Source organism: Brassica napus (assembly GCF_020379485.1).
Source record: "Brassica napus cultivar Da-Ae chromosome C5 unlocalized genomic scaffold, Da-Ae chrC05_Random_5, whole genome shotgun sequence".
Lineage (NCBI taxonomy): Eukaryota > Viridiplantae > Streptophyta > Magnoliopsida > Brassicales > Brassicaceae > Brassica > Brassica napus.
Window position 1 is genome coordinate 1 of NW_026014298.1, and position 8,430 is coordinate 8,430.

At 38.5% G+C, this 8,430-nt stretch overlaps 1 pseudogene; it reads left to right on the forward strand.

Annotated features, from left to right (window-relative positions):
* The first annotated feature begins 6,524 nt into the window (after positions 1-6,524).
* Positions 6,525-7,536, forward strand: LOC125594903 (annotated as a pseudogene).
* Positions 7,537-8,430: the final 894 nt, after the last annotated feature.

Below are 8,430 nucleotides of genomic sequence, written 5' to 3' on the forward strand. Positions count from 1 at the left end.
ATTCCAGCTCTCACTCTTCATCATGCCGTTTTCTGACGCGGATTGGCTGGTGATCCACAATTACTCTCAACGAACGCATACATTTTTATAATCTTGTTTCGCTCTACCATTCAGATGATCCCCTCACATCTCCCCTGGTCTGCCGACAAAAAAATGGTTCCCATTCACCTCACTCGCTCTCACGATGGAGGCTCAAGTATCGTTGTGTTTGCTAACACAGCCCCTGCGAAAATTTCGATGGGTATGCTCTCCCTTTACTTCTGAGTACGTAATACAAACTCCCGCACACTCCGGTGATTTATTGTGAATGTAATGTTGGAGCCACCCTACCTTATTGGCGCCAAATTCCGGTGTTCCACACACGTATGAACAAGTGTGTCCATTGTTTATCATTTTCATACGAGATAATGTTCAGGCCAGGTTGCACTTATGCATCACGGGTTTCACATGTCTTTTTTACACACGACAGCTAGCCGAATGCTCTCGATATTCAAATCCGTCCAACCTGGAAAATCTTGTGTCGGCTCCCCGTGAGAAGAAAAAGGTGCATTACTTGAGTAGGAATCTTCTGCAAGCTGTAAAAGACCTTTAGATTGATACACAAGGGTCTCAGTCGCAAGCAAAGGAATCGTTGTTGACGCAGGACTGAAGGACCAAAGCTGAGGAGAAGACGTCACCGCATAGAGAACTCTGCGAGAACTGAGCTCTCAGCGAAGAGGTTTCTGGGAATCTGTGCTGGTGTCCACATGATTGTCTACGAACGCAACATTTAGAAATTCCCTTAACGCCAAATTACTAAGGCGAAGTGTTCTCCCGGAGGTTGAAATCTGCTGTTTTGTTGCTAACACTCTTCCATATGCTAGAGTGCTCTGATCCAGCCCCGCTCACAGGATATTTAGTGAATGTTGGAGCCAGACAATTATGCGCCGTCTTCACGGTGTTCCAGCATGTGTAGAGTAGATGCATTTAATGAGTTTGTCATTTTCCTGAACTTAGTTCGTACTTCTCCTGTCTTACACACGACCATAGCCGATTAAAAGGCTTGCCTCGGCTCCATGATGCTTGTTCCGGTTTCCAGCTCCTCATGCGGGGCGTGTAGAAAATATAAAATATCAATATTATATGATGTAAAAAACTCCGTGTAACTACTATATATTGTGTAACCCTCTATTCTAATAAGATCATTCAGTCATCATCTTATCTGAGATTCCTTTTTGATTTTCACAACTATCTTTTTAGCTTAGTTTGAATACAACTATTTTTTTTAAGTTTGTGTACAACTACAGAAGTTTTTATATAATCGAATTTCAATAGTATTTAGATTAACAAAATCCCATAAACAGCTACATATACTATTTCCAAAAAAAGAAAATTAACTTGACACAAAAGTATTTCAACTAAATAAAATTTCTTTGTAGCTCAACTGATAAATTATACAAACCCTCAAGAGCAACATTAATGGTAGAAACTCGTTAAGTTTCTCACAAAAGACAAAACAAAGTTATTTTTTTTAGCTTTTTATAAGTGTTAGACACACTAAATAAATGTCACATGTAGAATTGATTCTCCAATTTATAAAAAGTTTTTTTTCATGAAGTATTCTCTCTCCCTCTCTTTCTTTTCAATTATTTTCTTCATTGGTAATGGTAAGAGAATGTAAGACCAACTCCATCCATTAGAACCTCTAATGGGCTCTAATGATTAAATTAGTTGGTTTTAAGGTGATTTGATAAGTTAAGAACCTTGGTTATTAGAATTAATTTTTGCTTCTTCCAATGGGAGACCCCATAGGAGTTCTTAATTTTTTTTAAAAATTTTTTTTTTTTAATTAGAATGATTTAAAATAAAAGCATACATAAAATTTTTAATAAAAATTACATAAAACATATGAAAAATACAAATACAAATCGTAAACGAAAAAAGCCCCGATTAGTTAAAATCTTGATTTGTTCCAAATTTTTTGCCAAATATGCTCAACCAAATCAGCTTTCAAACTGGTGATGTATTGTTCTATCACGAACTCGATTCCGAATGCTCATCATATTGCCGAGATTTGAAGGCATATCTGTCGAATACGTGAAATCCACTTGGGAACTTCAGTTTGATTCCGGTTGTGCGAAAACTGATACATCAAACTGAGTGTACCCATCTCGTTCGTCTTCTACGATCATATTATGTAGAATGATACATGCTCTCATTATCTTGCCAATTTTTATTTTATCCCACAAAAGAGCTGGATTTTTTACTATGGAAAATCGAGCTTGCAAGACCCCAAAAGCACGCTCGACATCTTTACGTACGCTGATGGGGAAGATCGAAGCAGGAAGCTATGCGGCAGCTTCTTGATGTGTAGCGAATAAGGATGTTTTTGGACCTTGCGGAAATGGATAGATTGGACAAAAGTAGCCCATTTTGGATAAATATCATCTGTGAGATAGTAAGCCAAATGGTACTCTCGTTTCCGTTGACTATGTAGTTAACTTTTGGAGCTCGACCTTGTAATATATCATTAAAAACCGGTGATCGATCAAGAATATTGATATCGTTTAATGTACCTGGTGGTCCGAAAAACGCGTGCCATATCCATAGATCTTGTGAAGCTACAGCCTCTAAAACAATGGTTGGCTTTCCTGATCCACGTGTATATTGACCTTTCCATGCGCGTCGGATAATTCTTCCACTCCCAATGCATACAATCAATGCTTCCTATCATCCCGGGAAATCCGCGTATCTCTCCAATATCGACTAGTCGTTGAAGATCTTCTGGCGTGGGTCTTCTTAGATACTCGTCTCCAAATATATTTATGATTCTTTGAACAAAATGTTCCAAGCATAAAAGCGCGGTGGTCTCACAAAGTCAGAGGTATTCGTCGACAGCATCAGCTGGGCAACCATACGCCATCATACGGATAGCTGCCGTTGCCTTTTGTAACGGAGAGTGACCGAACCTTCCAGTAGCATCTCTTCTTTGTTGAAAGTATGGGATTTCAGCGGAGAGTCGATCAACAATACACATGAACAGGGCTTGTTCATTCGAAAATGGCAACGAAACATGTGAGACGGATATGTTGCATCTTCACTAAAATAATTGTTCCATAACTGAATGTGTCTTTGTTCTCGTTGTCTTTCAATGTAGGCTCGTTTTTTTTTTTGACCTTGACACTTCTTGTTGAGCTTCTTTATGAATAAGTAGATTTTTGAATCGTTGATCGAAAATTTCGTCGAATCTCTCGTCCATCATGTCTTCAAATTATTAGAAGAAGAAGCCATTTAGAAGAAAAGGTAAGTGTTGTATTGATATGGTAAGAGAGAAGAAGACTTGTTTGTAGTGATATTGTAAGAGAGGTTTGTGTTTCGGAAGAGATTTGGAAAAGTTTCTTGTGATATGGTATGAGAGAAGAAGACTTGTTATTATACACTTTAAAGAATTGGCAAAGTTTATAAAGAAGACTTGTTTCTTTGTGTGACTTGTTTTCTTGTGTCACATGCTCTTGTCGTTGTCTGATCCACGGCTTGGCAAAGTTTATAAAGAAGACTTGGCATCTTTGTTTCTTTGTGTCACATGTTTTGTCTTTACGTCTTGGCTTTCTTGGCATTTTTGTTTCTTTGTGTCACATGTCTCTCTCTTTACGTCTTGGCTTGGACTGTCACATGAGAAACAGCATGATAAGAAACAAAACTGACAGAGAGATAGCATGATAAGAACAAAAAATATGGAGAGATGGACAAATTATACATTAACCAGCATGATAAGAAACATCATTTATCTTACAAACAGAGAGATATACAACATTAAACAGCTATTTTACATTAAGATAAGGCAATTATCTTACAAACTCGACACAAACAGCTCACAGAGACAACTAAAGCACAACTAACGACTCGACACAAACAATTTTTGCTTGTTAAATCCAGATCATACAGACGCAACTAAAGACTCAACATATCTTTAATAAGTTGTTTTTAAGGCAAGTTCGAGTTCAGTTAATGGCTCAGTCTTTGCAATTAGAGAGTCAAGCAATTTTTGCTTGTTAAGAGTATCTTTTTTGCTGTTAAGAGTATCTTTCAAAGCAAAGTTCTTCTGTCTAATACCCCAGATGCTCTGCAACTCCTTTTCTTCTCAATCCAACTTCGTTGCATTGCTCACAGCCCTTTTTCCTTTCGCCTTTGCCGCTTTAACTCCAATAGGGCGCTTGGATTGATCATCCTCTCCAGCCACAGAAGTTGATGATTGTGCAGAGTGTTCATCTAACTTCCTCCTTTTTGACTGCACCTTATCTTTAGTTGTAGATGCGCCACACCATTTCCCAACTACAGGGTTTTGGAGGTGTTTCAACCAAGCACTGATGAGCACCTGATCCTCTGTTGGTGTCCACTTCCTTGTCTCTTTACGGTCCTCCACAGTGTGGGCTTCAACGTTTTCTTCTTCAGACCAAGGACCGAACAAAGAGACATTTAACGCAGAGATATCTACACTAGGTTGAGTGTTTGGTTGTTGATGGTTTTAAGAGATCCATAAAGCTAGAAGGTTGAGTATATGAATCCATAAAATTGTTTATGGATTCAAAAGAAATAGGAACGTTGTAAGGAAGTCGAAAAGGAGAAGTATTTGATTGTTTTACGTGTTGTTGTTTAGGAGTATTGTTCAGATTTTAAAGGAAACTTAAAATTTTAGTTTTTTGTTGAAGTTACTTTCTTTGTGTGTTAATGGCAATCAATGTTCATACCTACAACTAAAAGAAACTACAACTAAAAGAAACACGACAACAAAAGCAAATCACATCCACACAACTAACAGATACCATTTAATTTTCAAACCTAATCAAGCTCTAACCAATACCATTTAATTTCCAAACCTAATGAAGCTCTAACAAAGTATTAAAGACAAGTCTGCTAACCTCTTGCTGATTGAAGTGAAATATGGATCTTCTGGCCATGTTGAATCCGTAATGAATGAAAGGAAACTCTCCACTCCTGTCGGCTCCCGCTTCTTGATGATCACCACTCCTCACACAACCAACAAAAATAGAATTATATAAACAAAGTAATAAACCTTGATCAATCAATTATTTACACAGATAACCGAACACAAAATGATATGAAAATAAAAACAAGAACAGCTTGGTGTGATAATGTGAAACACAATCGACTCTGCTTCCAGACTAATAGAGACAGTTCTTCCTAAATTCATCATCACCACTTGTTATAACAAAACACAACCGACTATGTTTCTATGCAAAGGATTCAATATTTTCAACAGTCAAAAAAAACTCTACTACCAATCTAATAGATATCACCTTCCTCATATTATCAAATATATCACCACTGTTATCATCTTTTAATAAAAGTTCTTTTTCAAAGACAAGGTTCGAACTTATCTTGCTTCTTCTTCCATCTTGTCTGAGTTATATCCTTCCTCCATCCTTGCTTTCTCTTCAAGTTCATCATAACAGCGGATCACGAACAGAGAGTGTGAGATTTCAGACCAAATCAAAAGGATGATTTCTTACCGATAAGGAGACCGAGACGAGATTTCAGACCAGATTCGAGAGAGACGACGAGAATCGACACGAGAGAGACGACAAGAATCGAGACGAGACAGACGGCGAGAGAGACGGCGAGAGAGACGACGAGAGAGACGGCGAGAGAGACGAGGAGAGAGACGGCAAGATTCAACACGAGAGAGACGACGATACAGACGGCAGAGATTACGAGAATCGAGACGAGACAGACGGCGAGAGAGACGACGAGAGAGACGCGAGCTTCGAGATGAGAGAGACGACGAGACAGACGACGATCGCCGAGACGACATAGTCGACGAAAATCGACATATAACGAAGAAATTCAAGTGAGAAGACGAAGAAGTCGAGAATGCAAACCAAAAGCCATTCGACTTTGTCGCGACGAAGAGAGAGAGAGCATTTGATTTGCGGTCGAATCACAAGCCGCCACGTAAGAGCTTCTTAGCGGCTCTAAAAAGCCCAAATAAGACAGCGGTTCTAAAGTTTTTTGGCCTTTTTCATTTATTTTTAATCACTTTTTTTTAGGAGCCTGTTGTTAGGAGCCTGTTGTAGGTATTCTGGAGCTGCTCTAAGATAGCTCACCACTAATGGTGCTCTCAGTACATCGCTCTAACTCCATGTTCTTTGACTCGTTTTATTTTACGTATAAAAAAGATGAGGTGTACTGATTCAATATATATTTAGGCTAGGAAGCATTCATTACCCGACGCTCGTGGAGGCAACACTCCAGATTCAGATTAATCATAAATTAATGACATTTTCATACGTTTTTCTTCAGGTATCAAAACGAATCATCTAGTTTTGTCGTTATCTGGATTCAATTTGTTGTAACCGTCGTGTATCAAGGAACATGTGTAAGAAAAAAAAAAAGGAACATGTTGTAAAAGCTTTCTCATCATTTATACTGCAAAAGCTTTCCTATCTTTTATTTTATCAACATATACTGTACTCTCTATACATCATTTATCTTCGCCTATAAATGCGTTTCACGTCCACCCAAACTCATCTCTCTCTTGAAACCCAGCATAAGAGTGAAATAAAAGAAACAGAGAAAATGTGTGGCGGTGCTATCATATCCGATTTTGTTCCTATCCTCACCAAGGCCAAGGGTAGGAAACTCACGGCGGAGGAACTCTGGTCTGAGCTCGATGCTTCCGCCGGCGACTATTTATGGAGTTTCCATCCCACCTCCAAGCTTCAACCCACCAACCAACAAGGTAATATTAAATTAATCATGCAAAAAAAAATATGTAGTAATTTGAAAATCTAAGAAAATTAAATAGTTGGAATAGTTAAAGAGATTTTTAGTAAGTTAAAAAGGAAGAATTATTTTCTAGAAGTTGCATGAGTAATGATGATAAAAGATTCTGTAAAATAATTATTTAGTTTATTGTGGAACTTGGCTGTGTATATGTAATCTTGCACTTTTAAACTTTAGAAGTGGCGTTGAAAGATGAGGCGGTGGTGAAGGAGAAGGAGAGGGAGCCAGCGACGACGGAGAAACGGGGGGGAAGAGGAAGAACGTTTACAGAGGGATACGTAGGCGTCCGTGGAAAATGGGCTTCAGAGATACGATCCACGAAAGGCCCACCAGAGTCTGGCTCGGGACGTTCAACACGGCGGAGGAAGCCGCCATGGCTTATGACGTAGCTGCTAAGCGTATCCGCGGCGATAAAGCCAAGCTCAACTTCCCTGATCTTATTCCTCCTCCGCTGACATCACCCCCAGTGTCAGACGATCAGCCCTCCGGCGAAGAAGCTCTGTGTACTCTCTCAGAGCGAGTTAACTCAGCCGAGTTTCCCGGTCGAGTGCATTGGGTTTCGGAACGGTGACCAGTTTCAGAACCGGAGTTACGGGTTTGAGCTTGATTACGATCTTAAACAGCAGATATCGAGCTTGGAGTCTTTCCTTGAGCTTGACGGTGGTACCACGGGGGAGCAGCCGAGTCAGCTCGACGAGTCAGTGGATGTGTGGATGATTGATGATGTCATCTCATCGTATGCATAAAATAAAGTAAATGTAATAAGTGAAATCAAAATCAAATAAAGTCTGTAATATATGGAACATATGTAACCGCCGTTACTTTCTAAGGCTTTTTACCATTACATGGAACTGATGATGATGATTATGTGGTTGGTAATGGGTGGAGTTATCGTGAATCACATCGAACGTTATATTTATGGTTCGTGTATTTTGTTTTATTTTGTGTTATTTTTTTTTACTTTACCAGTTACCACTACACCTGATCACAACAAAGTTTACTAGTTGAAACCACATTACAATATTTTTTTTTTAAATTACCTTTTGTCTTGTGAAATTTTAGAGCACGAGCATTGGAAGTTCGGGGGTGGAGTTCACACGCTTCCCCAGAAAAAAAAAATTATAATATATGCTACAGTAATCATCATGTTTCGCCATGCTTCTTCCGTATGAACCCGAATCATCACTGTTTAGCGGATCCCACGTCACGTGACGGCCCGCTATTAGTCAATTTATTTTTTTATTTTTTTATTTTTAAAATAAAAATAAAAAAATAATAAAAAATTCAATTAATGAACCGTAATAGGGGGTTCATTAACGCTGGTGCTCTTAAGACGGGCATGAAGAGACGAACTAGCGGTCTTTTTTTTTTTGCCGATTCTCGCAGGTACGTATGATTCTCGTGTACCTATGAAAAGGTTATATGATTATGTTTAGAGTGTTTCTTTTTCATTATTCATAGGGAACTTTTAGTGGAAAAAAGTTCTGATCCGTTACAACATCGAAATTCTGAATATCTCGATTGAGAAAAGAAAAACACAATAGCAACATCTTTTACCTACGAGATAAACTTCATAACTCGAAGAACGATATCCTTGAATTGCAAAATTTACAATAACCAACTTTTAAAAAAAAATTTTTTTTTTAA